Source organism: Cupressus sempervirens, chromosome 7 (genome assembly GCF_028749045.1).
Source record: "Cupressus sempervirens isolate cs-2001-9-10 chromosome 7, ASM2874904v1, whole genome shotgun sequence".
In the NCBI taxonomy this organism is placed as follows: domain Eukaryota; kingdom Viridiplantae; phylum Streptophyta; class Pinopsida; order Cupressales; family Cupressaceae; genus Cupressus; species Cupressus sempervirens.
The window spans coordinates 330432222-330448072 of record NC_143124.1 but is presented as its reverse complement, the minus strand read 5'-3'; the positions used below and the strand labels follow the sequence as shown (position 1 = coordinate 330448072).

At 33.4% G+C, this 15851-nt stretch overlaps 1 long non-coding RNA gene across 1 annotated transcript in view; it reads right to left on the bottom strand.

Moving 5' to 3' along the window:
• Positions 1-1877: 1877 nt before the first annotated feature.
• The window catches only part of LOC149546771 (uncharacterized), a 160989-nt gene continuing 147015 nt past the window's right edge, over positions 1878-15851 (bottom strand). Inside the window, exon 3 of the long non-coding RNA XR_016353771.1 lies at positions 1878-1903. This is a non-coding gene — a long non-coding RNA (uncharacterized LOC149546771). The remainder of the gene's footprint in view (positions 1904-15851) is intronic.

The following is a 15851-nucleotide window of genomic DNA, read 5'->3' as shown; positions in this document are numbered from 1 at the left end:
TGCTAGGGATATGATTATGCTATGACAAGGGTATATGGAAAGTTTTGAACTTAAATAAAACCTTTTGAAAGTATTTTGCCTAAGAGTTTAACCTTGTGATAAAGGACTTTGGATCTTGACCAAAAACTGATAAAAGATGAAAAGATCAAATTGATAAAACATGAAAAGGTCAAATATATCAAGACATAGTTAAATTTTGACCAAAGAAAATGATAACCAAAGATAAAAGGACTAGTCAAGATCCATTATCCGTCAACACTAGGAGATACTCTAAGACTTATACTTTGTCTAGATTTTTGACTAAATTCAAAGGTTTTGGGAGTTCAAAATGACATTTAGACGACTTTGGAAGCTATGGTTTCAGGATTGATGTCACAGAGAGGTAAATGGTAGAGGACAGTGTTAGGGCCAGTTTGGATGCTTAAAATGATGATTAGGACACCTAGAATGATGGATAAAGTGGTCAAGATGATGAACAGGTATGTAAATATGCAAGGTGGTGAATGCAAAGTGCTGATTCTGAGATGGGAATGCAAAAACTAAGGAAAGTAAAACTGAACCTAAATGGACGCAATATGAAAAGTAATGAGGACTAAAAGGTGCAATATGAAGTCTATATGATGCAAGAATGAAACCTGGACTAGGGTGAATGCAAGTGAAATCTATGCAAGTGTGAGATCTACATTTTACCAAGCACATTTAGAAGCACAAGTCAACATGTTTTCCAAGGTTTGAGTATGTTGAACCAAAGTTTGATAAAGGATGAAATGTTTTGGCAATGTGTGATGTTTTGACAAGTTCAAATGATATCCAAGGTGTAAATTTAAAAGTTTGTCTTTTATCTTGATTATGTTTTACACACACGCAAGACACATTAAGACAAGAATAGCTGTTGTAAAAAGTTAACAAACACACCACAACCTAGGCTTTTAGGATTGTATCCACTGAATTCCTACTTGAACCGAAGTTCAGCCGCACTTATCCAGAGTGGACAACCTAGGATCTACCACAGGCTCCCCCTTAAAGCGCACTCACTTCTCGGGGCTACCAAGATCCGCTTCCTAAGGGGCATGACTTCCCAAGGGATTGTTGCCTCTACTAAGGACCACGAGAATGTAGGATGTCTTCACGGGCATGGGTGACCCCTTGAGCCAGTGGATAGAAAGGATTTTGGCCACTAAAACATGGTTTTTAGTAAGGGCATTCCGTTCGGCAAGTTAATGATAAACTTCCGTAGAAGGTCTCCCAGCCCCGAGAACCAGGGTTTGATGCATCACAAAGGTACTGGAGGAGAGCTATCACACAGCAATACTGCCGACACAGCTTTCACTATAATCGAGTTTTATATAGCGACTGGAACGTTGACCTGGCTTTGGTCCGTTAACGCTCTGAGGTCATCCCCTGGCATACCCAATATCGAGTATCTTGGTCCAAGGCAGGCCTCCTATAGAAGTTACACGGATTTATCTTACACCCAAGATCCACGAATGGTGAGGGGAGAGGATACGTCCAATGCAACTCCTAGGGATCTAACACTGTAGACACGCCAGGTAGAAAAGAAAAAGGTTCTTTTTAAGCACCAAACAAAATGTTATCTAATCTAGGAAATCCACACACATAGTTTTGAAAGACACACAAACTCTTCGACAACGTCTTGCAAACAAAGCATTAGTAGTTTATGATCATGTCTTCATCTCATGATTGCCACATGCTGCAAATAGACCATCAGTAACACAAAATCACCTAATCTATGTCCTAGATAGTGATAGGAGCTTGAAATGCAGATTTTGATTGGTGCATGTGCTTACTATGAACCTAGGTGTGCTCTGACAGTACAAATCTAGGTGTGAAAAGGGAGAGCAAATAGTCATTATACCCTTCCAAGTGAGCTCCTTCCTTGCACCTACAAGCACAAAACAAGAAAACCCAAGTTAGATATGCATGTTCACGTTGGGTTCACCAAATGTAGGACCAAAAAAATGGGTTAAATGCATAACATACTATGAGAAAATCACAAAACTCAATAATCATGCGTTAGCACCCACTAGTCTACCATGAAAGCCAAACTAATTAAGAAAGCAATAGAAACCCCCTTTTTCGTTTGTAGCTCCCATGTCCTTCTTTCTTCTCCAAATGATTGTAGCTCCAAAATTGCCTATAGTGCACACAAAATTGAAGCAAAAGCCTATGATAGTGATAAAGCCATGAGAATACTTGAAGTGTGATTTTATTGTAAGAGTGAGAATGCAAAATGCACATTAATAGAGACTCAAAAACTCAAAGATTCAAGGACTCAAGACTTAAGCATTCTAATCCCAGAGACCCAAAATGAGAGAAAGAGTGTTCATTTTATAATTTTCAAGTAGGGTGAGAGCATTGGATTTGTCACCTACAAACATGCGATGTGGCAAGAGATTCTTATGACGCATATGACAGAGTATGCCAAAAGTAAGATTCTATGACACATGCAAGTCAAATTTGGAAGAGAATCTATGACGCGTCATAAGATTCCTCAACCCACTTAAAGCCAAGAATCTATGACGAGTAAGCCAAATAGGGACATGTGTAAGAGGTAATAATAATTCCTATGACGCATATTACAAAATATACCAAAAGTAAGATTCTATGACACATGAGAGTCAAATTTGGAAGAGAATCTATGACACGTCATAAGATTCCTCAACCCAGTTAAAGCCAAGAATCTATGACGAATAAGCCAAATAGGGACATGCGTAAGAGATAAGAATATTTGATTATGAAAAATCTCAGCCAAGTGTCAAAGGAGAATCCACGAGGTGTCATATCCAAGTGTCATGATGATGGAATATTTTATGGAATACTTGAATTAAAAATCCTCTTATTCCACAAAATAAGAACTAGTAGAAAATGGATTTAATGATGAAAAATGGAACTTAGGAAATTAAAAATTTCCATGATTTGCAAATAATGAATCAATTAATTAATAAAATTAATTAATTGACGATGATAAACTAATTAATTAATAAAATTAATTAATTGAGGATGATAATTAGGAAGAATAATTAGAAGGAAAAATAGAATTAAATTATGGGTTATTTAATCCTATAGAGAAAATTAGCAGATGATTGGCCAAATTGATTAAATGAATGCGACTGTATCCTTTGATGAAAATGTGACGATGATGGATATCGAATAAGATGATGAAAAGGTAGACCAAAACTATGGTCAAATTAATTGATAGATGGAAATTGATAACATGCCAAGGACACATGACATGAATAAATTGAAATGTAACATTTAACTGACATTGTAAATGCTACAGGATTGAAATTGATTGATAAGGTTCGATCATAATAACATTGACAAACATTGTCAATATTATTAAAATGGTTGATGATGCCATGATCTGACATTGAAAGCCTCAACAACGTCAAATATTGAATGACATGAATGATATTTTGACCTAGTACTAAGAGCCATGACAGTACTAAGGTAAGATTGGTAAGATTGATAAGTTGATAGGTTTCCAAGGCACTGAAAGCCACAACAATGTCTAGGAGTGGATAAATGATGATTGATTTGGGATGTTTGATATGTTTTGGGTTGATTAGAACCAGTGTCGAGTGATTTCAAGTTGATTTGGGGTGATTCCGAGTTGATTTGATATGATTTCGAGTTGATATGAAATTGATACAAAAGGGGATACAAATGACAAAATATGGTCAATCTGGCCAAAAGATCAAAGTTAGTAGAATGAGAAAATGGGACAAATTAGTATGAAGAAGTGATGAGGTAGTAGATGCGAACCATTTTTGAGTGTCTACACTAATGTTTACCAAATTATCAAAATCCACATGACACAACCTCTTATGCCATAAGCAAACATATTCAAATTGTGTAAATAAACATATATTTTCAGATAGGTCTAGATAGAACACATTACCTCTTGTTTTCTCTCCATCTCCAATGAGTTCACCAGTAGCATCACATATTTTTCCCTTCTTATTTTTAAACTAAACTCAAAATCCTAAATTGTTCAGTTGTGCCACATTCAATATATTATATTTTAATCCATCAACCCAATATGCATTGTAACATCCCATCCTTATCATTCACTACAATAGATCCTTTATCTTTCACATAACATGGTGCATCATTTCCAACCTAACAAAACCTCCATCATAGTGTTCTAGCTTTACAAAATTACTTGTATCACTAGTCATATGATGTGAGCAACCACTATAAAATATCCATCTATCATTCTTACTAACATGTGAAATGAGACCAATTTTCTCAAAATTTTCATCTTCATTAGATTCATCTTTCATTTTAACACAAACAACTTCTTCATTATTTTCATCATAATCACTTTCAATACCATCTTTTTCATTAATGTAACAAGATTTCTTACCTTTTCCATTCTAGTCTTTGTTACCCCAGTTATCCCTATTGTCTCTTCTACCTCGTTCTTTGTTGTCTTTCCTTTCTTCCTTTTAACATTTTTTAGGACACCTTGTAGCAATATGACCAAATTTATTGCATGTAAAACAAATTATAGGAAGTTTACACTTGTATTTTCCTTTTCCTCTTAGTAGCCTTCTTCCCTATAGTCCTTCAAGATCATCAAGGTCATCATTTTATTTACTATCATTGTCCACAAGCTTATGCTTTGAACTTTTTTTTCTTCTAGATCCTTCAAGGGTAAGTTTAGACTTGAAAGCACATTCAAAACTAGAAGGTGTATGGTTATCAAAATTTGATAATTCAAATGTGGTGAGTCTACCAACTAAACTATCCAAGGTCAAATCATTACGAGGTGTACATCTCAATTCTTGTATTGTAGATACTCTAATGGCATAAGAAGGAAGTATAGTTCATAATACATTGTTAATCACATTCTCTTCAATATGTCTCCTCCAACACCTTTGATTGCATTCACCACTTCAAGGATTCAACTAGGATATTGTTCAACAGTTTCTTCTTCTTTCATTCTTATGTTATAAAATTTTCCTCTCAAAATTTCAGTTTTATCCCTTAACACACTTTTGTCTCCTCTATGAATTTGTGCCATCTTATCCCACATTTTCTTTTTAGTCATGCAATCGTTTACATCATCAAACTCAAATAACTCAATGAAGATGTCAAATCTACCATCATTTGATTGTTCGCTTGCTTCTCTTTTATTTTTCTCAATTGTCATGGGTCTAGGTACTTTAATGTATTCATTGTTCAAGTAGCATAGTGCAAAATCTCCAATTCTTGAATGATGCAATCTCATAAAATGTTTCCATGCTAGGAAGTTGTCTTTGTTCAGCTTGGGTACTTTTCTCTTTTATATCTAGATCTTTAACTTAAGTCCCATCAAAATTTCCTTGCAAGCACAAAAGCTCAGATACCAATTGTTAGAATGATTATAATAATTGAGGGGGAGGGGGATGAATCAATTATCCTTAGTTCAAGATGTACCAATTCAGCTTTTAACAGCTTGAAACAACTTAATGAAACTCATAAATCCACCAAGGCCAATATATAAAATCATCACTAATTCAACTTATTCATATTGACACTTAACTCTCGATTTTAGTGTATGATGAATTGTAGAAACATGTAATAGTAAATAGCGTAACACATAGAAACAACATTTACACAAGTATGACACCATGATTGAATGTGGAAACCCAATTTAAGAAAAAACATCAAGTAACATGCTACCACTTTTTCACTCTTCTAAAGTGATCTTAGTTAAGAGCCAACCCTATTAAGGTTACAAAACACATTGTTAGGTGTGACCCTGTTAAATGATTTAATCACCTTGTTAGGAATGGCCTTGTTAGAGGTCTTCAAAACATTTCTTTAGAATGTCACCTTGATAAAAGGATTTACATTATGATTGTTTGGTCAACCTTGATTAAAGGATTTTACTACCATAATGGTCAGAAAGTATCAGCTAGGTTGATATGATAAAATACAACTTGCTTTACATGTCCAGATCTCCAATTGGCTCATTCTTGGTTCATTAATTAGACTTCATAACATTCTCCATCTTTGATATGCTTGGAAAAACTTTAAGCAATCTTGATTCACCAACTTCTCACTTTTCCTTTGGAACTCTTGTCCTCCCACTTTCCTTCACAAATTCACCAGTCTAACATCCATAAAGTGTCTCATATGCTTCCTTAAATAGTCATGTTTAATCTTTTTCCTCTTAAACATAAGTTTAGATCTTAGGGTTTCATCAAATTCATTGATTTTTTCCATTATTTGTTTTTCTACTTCTTTCCTTGAAAGTTTTGGAAAATTCTCATTGAATCTTCACCTTAGATCACCTAACAAACTCAGTTTATGCATTAAATATGACATCTCATCGATCCTTATCTTTTATACATTTTGACCATTCTATAATTCAACCATGTCCACCTCAAATCTTGTTTCTTTCTCAAATTATTAATTTGCTAACACTCAGACATCACTATGTTCTTCATCTCAATCATCATTATGTTCTTCATCTCAGTAATCATTAGGTAGCTTAGTCACTATTGATTTGTCTCACTCGACTCACACTACCTTGCCTGACCATTACTATACTCAATCATTACTTTAGTTTACCTTCACCTTTCTTGGTCATACAATTACTTGGCTAATATTGTTCTACTCAACAATGCTTAACTTCTTCATTGACTTCTATCAATCATCTCTTCTGTACTTCAACTCATCTTTCTTCTCCACTGCATACAATGATCAAACAACATATTATCTTGTCAAATACTAATTGATCAAGCTTCCTTTGTAATTTCATCATACTTACTCCTATTTTCTTAATCACTTTCCTAGTTCATCTCGTTATCTCTCTTTTCAAATCCTCTTCATCGATCAAATAATATGACACTCTACACTGTTAGAAAATGTCTTACCAGTAAGGTTTGACATCAATGACAACATAAAAAAAATGTCTCAATTATTATTCCAACAAAAGAAAACTAAATCTTAACTACACGATTTTGAAAAAAAACATCATTTGTGAACTTGAAATGAATATGAAGTTGCAAGGATATCATAAGCTGATGTAAAACAAAAGCATAAAGAAGACAATTTAAACTAGATAATGACTTTGAATAAGAAGCATCAACACTTTGAAGAATGTGTTTCAGAGGTCATAGCTCTCTCTTAAATCCATGCAAAAGAATCATGAAATGTATCACATTCAACTATGTAAAAGGAAGGCTTGTCTTCCCTAGATTCTAAATATTATGGGGTGCCTTTATATTTTCTAAGTTTTGATAGGAAGGAAAGTTGTAAAGATATTTTTAAACTGATTTAAATAAGGGTATGCCCTCTCAAAGACCTTTGCGAAGACACAAAGACAAATGCATCTGGATGTAATTAATACATAAATGTCCCAAACTACATTGAGGGTTTTCTTTCCCATTCTTTTTCCTCTAGTGCCTGCACTTTGAATGGGGTCAATTTCTTTGTAAAATTATTTTGAATATAATATATAGGACACTTTGCCTTTACTAATAAAATGAATAAATAAAGGAATTTTTTTTGTTGATGCAAGATTGCCGAAGTACCTAAGATGCTCTTGCATCACCTTTTACTCAATTTTTATGTAAACCATGTCAATTTAATCTTTCCCTTACAATTGTTACTTCAATCTAGTACTAATGGGAAGCCTAGATCTTATGCATGCCTTTAAACATTTTAAATTCCTTTTTATTAATTTCGGAGAACAATTGATTTAACCTTCACCAAGAGCTTGTCCTTGTAAAATATAGTTTTACTTTAAGCTAGATATTAACATCGTCCATCCATTTCTCTTCTTATAATTGTTATCTGGAAGGACAAGCTTAGTGGTTGTTTGATTAATTTGAGTGGTGAATATAGACCCTAGGGTTTATGAATTATATCTTAAAATTCAATTAATGAAAAATAATTAAATTTAGTCAATCATATTCAAGGTGTAGAATTGGAGCATGTCTTGAGTGGTTCCAACTTCAAAGGGCTCTGAAGTAGTTATATTAGGTCTATGAGTGCAATGAGAAGTGACTTATTTTGCTACTATGGTCTAACAATTAATATCTTTCCTTTTCCTTTGTTCACACTGCTAGGCCATCATGATGTTGGTATTTTCTCTTAATGATGTTGATATTAACAAAGAAGTTCCCTCCTATGCAACCATGAAGACTTTCGGTCTACCACACGAGTGACATTCACGTGAAGACCTAGATACCAATGTGCCTTTTTTCGTAATGAAGTTCATTAGGGGGTCTCATCATGTTTATCTATAAATAAACTAGCAATCACTTTGGTGTACAATGGATAAATCCAAGAGATGTGGACACACACACACACACACACACACACACACATTAAAAAAGATTATTAAGATATGTAAAAATGACTTACATAAATTATAAATTTATAAACTACATAGACCTAGTTTTTCATAATTGGCCCTTCTTATCTCTTGGCACACCCATGTCCAATTGCTAGTATCAAAATACATTGAAGAAATAAAGAATTAGACCCTCTGTCTTCTTTGGTCATTGCTCTTGTCGTTTGAGGGTATTCCACTTCTAAGCACAACCCTTTAAAATGTCAACTCATGTTCGTAGCCATTATGATTTTATTAACAATTATTTAATGTATCTAAGCAATGCCTATATGACTATTAGGTAATGAATTTTAAATTTTTGTCTCCCATCTTTATACAAGAGAAGCAATGTGTCATAGTTCCTGCCTAACGCATAATAGTTGTAGAGGTGTAGATGAGTGAGAATCTAAATTATCATTATGAATGCATTAGTTTTTGCCTAGAAATGCACTTTTGATTTGATAGGATTGCTTATATTTTCTTATTAAATTCTCGTCCTAGAAATGCGCTTGTGATTTGATAGGATGGCTCATATTTTGTTGTTAAGCTCTTGTGCTATATTATTATATCTTTGGGCATTTAAGCCCAAGAATAAGAGGCCAAAGTCCCCAATATGACACTAAGTACTTAATATCATACTACGATCAATACATATGCTTTAGACAAATTTGCACCTTCTATATTGACAACTTAAATTATGTCCAATGAGGAAAGATATCCATACCAATATTTGAATTATGGAACTTGAAGAAATGATGAAGCATTTGGAGTATCACATTATATGTTTAAGCATACCATGCATGCTACTAGACAACCATAAGTAGTTGGAATAACTCCCCCAACCATGTATTATTCTCATCTTGATTATCAAATGGAACTCAAACTATTTTTAATCATTAGCACTAGACAAAAACTAGGATATAGATATAGATAGAGATAAATAGCAATATACAACAATAACAACATAAACATATATGCAGAGGAAAAAAGGATAGTTAATATAAAGGAGGAAGAGAAATAGAAATAAAATAGTAAGATAGAGTGATACCAACATAAGTTGTGTGTGTGTGTGAGAGAATTAAATATAATTATTTTTCTTAATAAAACAAATAGTCAAAATAAAATCATGGTTATAATAAATAATTAAAATATATTGTATTTTAATTAATTAAACTAAGAATTTAATTTTTATATTACAACTCACATTTCTATAAGAAAAAATGAAATGTATTGAAATATAAAAATATTTTATAAGTAAAACTAATTGTTTAATTTTACACAATTAAAGAAGGTTTACTATTTAATGTTTTGTTTTGTATTTCCAAAATTTTCATAAAATTAAGTAATTTTTAATTATGAATTAATATCTATATAATTTAATATGTACATTTGTAAATAATAAATAGATGTAATACATATAAATTATTATGATATAATAAATAAGAAATAAAATATAATTTTTTAATTTTAATACATAGTTTATAAAAACCTAATAATAATTTATAATATATCTTTTAGAATTGAATTATTTCTAGTTTGTGGTTATTTCTTTAGTATGTTTTTTGATATAAAATATGATTATTAATTTAATATTAAAATATATATTTAAGTTTTAAAAATATTTAAACTAAATGATAAATTGTTTAAATAAAAATAATAATGATAAATTGTTTAAAAATTGTAACACTTATCAATTATACATATTACAAACACTATTATAAAATATAACTAAAAAATAATATTGTTTAATTTATTTTTATAAAAGTAAAATAATAGTAATAATTTAACTACTTTTATTAAAAAAGAAAAATTTTAAAAAAAAAAAATTCAAATACCAAGATATAACATATTAAAATTATATTAAAAAGACATATTTATTAGTTTTATATATATATATAATTTGAACTTGCATTACATGAAGTTTTAGGAATAAGTTATATCAAATAGTAAAAAATAAACATCAATGTAAAACTAATAATAAATATATTTAAAATAATAAATTAAAAATATTTAATAAATTGTGATAATTAATATTGATTAGACATGTTGTGTGAGGTGGAAGATAAAATGATTGAAAAAATAAAATCTTATCAACTTGTCACAAATGCGAAAAATTAGAAAAAGATATAAACATTTGAAATCTAATATAATCTTCTAAATTCTTGAATTTGATTGGTTAGTGTTAATGTCATATTTGAATTGAGTATTCTTAAATATTGATGTTTTTAATAGCATATTTCCTTACTAAATATTAAAATATATTTAAATTTTATCTACCTTAATTTCATACATCTCATCTTTACACTTTTCTATAAAAAAAATTCATGTCCTTGTCACTGGTCTTCCGTGCTGGTGCACAGATGTTCTCGGTCAAAAGGAGGCAGAGTTGCAGTGTGGCTTCCGACTTGTTGATCACAGGGTAAAATCGGGCTCTCAAAACTCCAACTGGGCCTTACCCGCTTTTTAAAAATGAAAATTTGGGTTGTCTTGAAAGGAGAATTTTTGTTTGGTTTGATCAAAAGACTTTTCGCAGCAATCAACCATTTTTGTTCATCACGAAATCTAATCTAATATAAACTTACAATCAAACGCCTCGCAAACAATGGGAAAATAATTTAGACGAGATGAGTTTCATGATTTGACTCGTAGACTTTCCTTCGGTCTAGATATCACAGCAATTGACTGAAAAATGAAAAAATTCTAACTTTTAATTTGACTTCGGATTTTTTTTTCACTATTTGGTGAAGATGAGCTTTCGAAACGGGGTCAGGTTTTTTTACAAGGTTAAACCCGATAATACATTGAAACCCTATAAATAATTGGAAAGCAGTGACAATTAACAGTAGCGGAGAGACGGAAAACTGATAGACAATACAAAGTCACCATACAGCAGTCTGGATGCATCCAACGTGCATACAACTTACATGGTTTTAAGTTTCACTGTTCAATTCATTGACCATGGTCTGAATCGTGTGCCTCAAGAAACTGTAAACCTAAAATCTCTTCTGTTCGTTGTTTGGATGGTGGGTTAACATTGTACAACATTTTCGTGAAGTTGGGAGATTGCATTTGTCTGTTTTCTATCTGGCCTCAAAAAACTTAATTCAATGGATTCAGTAAGATACGCTAAATATATTTTTATTTTCTTATTATACTTGAGCCATATATTTCTTAGATTAGATTGGATTAAAATTCAGGCACTAGACACAATTTTCTTCTTTTTCCTTGAACACTAGACACAATCTTAGTTTAGTCTAGGTCAAAACCTTGGCCACTAGAGATAACTACTGAGCTTCCACCAGATTTCAAAATCTTCATTAAGTAGTTTGACAGTGGTGGTTTTCAGGCAATCTGATGATCCATTGAAAACTCAGAGAACAGGAGGGATAATCCTAGCCCTGTGAATATTGCAGATCAAATAGTTTTACCTGTGTATACATGAAAAAATTGGTCCACTTTAGCCTCTAGAGACAATTATTGACCCAAGGTGTTACGAAAAACAATAAAACAGAGCAATATAAAACAATAGCAGATTAAACAGAAAACATAAATTGTCCCGGTTCATCAAAATTCACTGCGTCACAGGAAAATATGGGGATTTATTCTCTTTAACAGTTACAGCAATTCATAAGTTTTTCATAGAACATATGATACGTTCCTCAAATTTATGTAATTCAATGGTAAAAATTGAGAAGGGAAAAAAATAGAGGGAAGCACAATGGTTTGTGACAGTTGGGCTTTACAACCAACCAATCTCCCACTTGAAATCATACCGTCACATATTTACTGAACCAAGCGAAGCTCTTCAGAACTTCAGTTTCACTTTAGTGTCAATTTTAGCAGATCCATCTGCAGGATAGTGTGAATCTTCTCAAACTTTAGGTTAAACTATTCAAGAAAACCTCTGGTAAAATGATATTCAAGAACACCTCTGATAAAATGATATTGATTCTTCACTAAGTGAATTGCATTTTTGTTGATAATTTTGCATTTTTGTTGTCATTTTACTTTACTACCCAATTTGGATAGTGACCATTGATACCACAACATCTTCTTAGCTCCTTTTGTGATGTCTCCCAAATTTTAATAAAATAATTTAATTTAATTAACTAATTAAGTGGTCCCAGAATTTAAAATAAACCTTTAATTATTTTGTAAGAGGGGCCCAAATAATAAACTAATAAAATAGTGTCAGCCTGTATGATGTTGTAACTTTCTAGACATAGGAGGCCTTAATATGGAGTTGGTTGGGCATTGTAAATTATCATGGAATGTATGACTCTTTTTTATTTCTAGAAGTTGAAAGCTGAAGGTAGTTATGTGCAGCTTCGGAGATGGAAGTTCCTCCTTACTCTGCATTTACACTTTCAATGGCTCACAGCCACCCTAGTCTGCCATTAGAAATATCATTACAATGTTCAACATTGTGCGTCAAATCTGTAAAAGTCTTCATTCGAAGACAAATCTATGTTCTACTCTTGATCCATTTGAAATCATTCTAATATGTAAGTGCTATCATCATTGAATCAGAATTTATACATGTGCGCACCAAACTGGTGAAACCTTTGGTGATCCACTTCAGTAATTGGTATATATATTCTTAATTGCATACTCTATTCTTCATCTATGTTGAGGGCTGAACCCTATAGCAGTCTGGAGTTGCTAGTAACCGTATGACCATCATCATACACTTGGCCTGCACTTATACATACACCTCCAGACATCACACTTGTTTGTACCATACCTATAGCCCAACATCACTGTATGAATGGCACCAAACCATTGTACCAGAGTGGTAACTTGGTGCAGGGGCACTAATTAGATTGCTTTAGGAGTGGTGTCTTAGTGTCATGTTTTGTAATAAGGCCATAAGGTTGTGACCCTTGTTTGTTCAATCCTTAATGAAAGCTCATTTTGGTGGTAAGGACCCTTAGGAGTGGTGATGGCCAATTATGGCCCAGAGCCTTCCAAGGGCACCTGATGTTTAGGACAGGTTGCATTTGGTCTAATTAGGTATAATTAGGAGTCTAGAGGTGAATTGAGGCACTTAGTAGTGACCAAGAATTGATGAGCAGAGTTGCTTAAAAGATGTAAAATTGCACAAAAGTTGCTTGAGCAACTTTTGCAACTTTTTCAATTTCTTCCACAAATTAGTTGCAATCAGTTGTAACTGATCCAAGGCATGATAAATGCTTTGGAAAGTCGATTAGAGAAGGTTACGGAGTGCAATGAAAAATCTTTTTGAGCAAGATTCCTAACTGGCTACATAGTTTTTACTGTTTTACTATGCTTTCCTTGTTATGTATGGTCCTGTACGGTCTTGTCTGATCTTGTAGCTTATATGGTGATTTAGCGCTGTGAGTTGCTCAAAAAAGGTGGCTGAGCATATGAAGAGCTTCGTGGAGGGAGTCATGGCTTTGAAGCCAAACTGGTTAAAAACCCATAAGAACCTAGGGTTTTGATTCAAAATGGTCATACCCTAGCATTCCAAAGTGGGAACTTTTTAGCCTTCTTGGAATGTTAGGATGGAATGTATGGTAAAGGTTCATGCAAGATTTGAGGTTGCAAACATTGATTCCCTATTTGTTAGGTGAAGCCCTAGGCTGATCATAGAGTGGTGGTGAGCTAGGAAAGTAATGGCATGATAGAGGATGGATGTGATGGACTAAATGGTGGATTGGAGTTTCTTGAGGAGGTAAAGATCTTAATTGAATGTGCAAGACAAGAGCTGAGTTGACTGGTGAAGGTTTTTAAGTTATTCTTCTGCATTAGGTTCATTACGCTCCATTAGGCTTGATTAAGCCAAAAATAAGTTACGTGAGTTGGGAGTAGAGCCCACAACTGGTTTTGTCATATTGTTTAGAATCCCCAAAGGGATATCCAAATATGCTCTTCAAACAGTAGGTTATTCAGCAAGATAAGGAGAAAGAACCAAAATACTCGATTAGGAGGGCTAATAGAATTAGATCTCCTATTAGGCCTAACTCGGAAAAATCAACTTGTGGGTTTTGTTGCTTGGGTTCAAAACGTCCATTGGCATATGTGGAGCCAAGATAGGGTGGGAACACATTCATCTGTAGTGGGAGATCTGATTATGCACAAATTCTAGTTGGTAGAGGGGTTGTGGGAATAGAGACCTTAGGGTAAAGTCAAAGTGCAAAGTCAAATTAGAAAGAGTGGGTTTGGAACTCTACTTGCCCTATTGGGATTGTCATACTAAAGACCTTCGGAAGGTAGGGAACAAGTCCTTTAGAGAAGCCTTGAGAAAGCTAGCTGAGTAAAGGGACCATTGGATGGTTCTTGGAACTAGACCTTGGAAGGAGAATTAGCCATATGGCTAAGACCATCACTTTATAGTATATTATCATATGATATCCTGCCGCTAACATTTTGTATGTCGCCATTAGGCATGCTGTCAACTTTTTTTTCCCTACCATATTAAGTCTATGTGCACCTAGAGTACCATCAGGGGTAGTCCAACAAGGGCTAACCATTGTGTATATTGCTTATACCAATGGTTTGGGCTGGGAGAGCAGGTCGGGTGCATTATAATGGTATCAAAGCTTGTGACCTTGGCAGCCTGTAGGGAATTCAGATTGAATCATGGTGCCCAGTGATGGAAAATGTTGGTTGAATGCATTACAAAAGATTAGCCAAGGGCTCAGCAACAATGTTGATATTCCATTAGATATATTGGAAGCTTGTTTGTGTAAGTAAGGTGGACCAGTCACCGTCAAGATTTATATAGAGGGCCCTTGCTCCTTTTGTAGTGGAGAAGGCCACCGCCTTTTGCAATCTAGAAATCCAGCTAATTATTGCCCTAAACATATACCAAGGGTTGATTGTATTTTATCCAAGTCACCAAATATGTCAAAGTCAACAAATCCTTGTAGTTGTGCATCTTCTCCTCTAAACATCAAAACATTGTGTCATGTGTCCTTCAAATATCTCAATATTCATTTTACAACCCACGAATAAATTTTCCTCTATTGCTTTTATATCTTCTAACCACTGCCAATGCATAAGAAATGTTGGATCTTGTGCAAACCATGGCATGCATAAGGCTTTCAATAATAGAGGAGTAAGGCTTTCTTTCTATGTATTCTTCTGTTCCCCATATTTAGGATGTAACTCAACATAATATCCAATTTGATTCTCTGTATCTGGCTTATCTCCACAATCTCCTTAAAGTCATATTGTAGGTGCTAAGGCTTCTAACTTGACTTTGATACCAATTGGCAAGCAAATAAAGCAAAGGCATGGCAATATAAACCTACAACAAATAAAATAGGAAAATACAAATTGCACAGAAACAACGAATTACATGGTTCACCATAATGGACTAGGAACAAATATTCCATTCAAGTTTACCTAACTAGCAGCTGAAAGAATAAAAAAATGGAAGCTGAATGGTTTGTGATGGTTGGACTTCACAACCAAAAAAGGGAAGACTCACAAAATAGGAGCAATCACCCCAACAATGTGAATGGTATGTAAA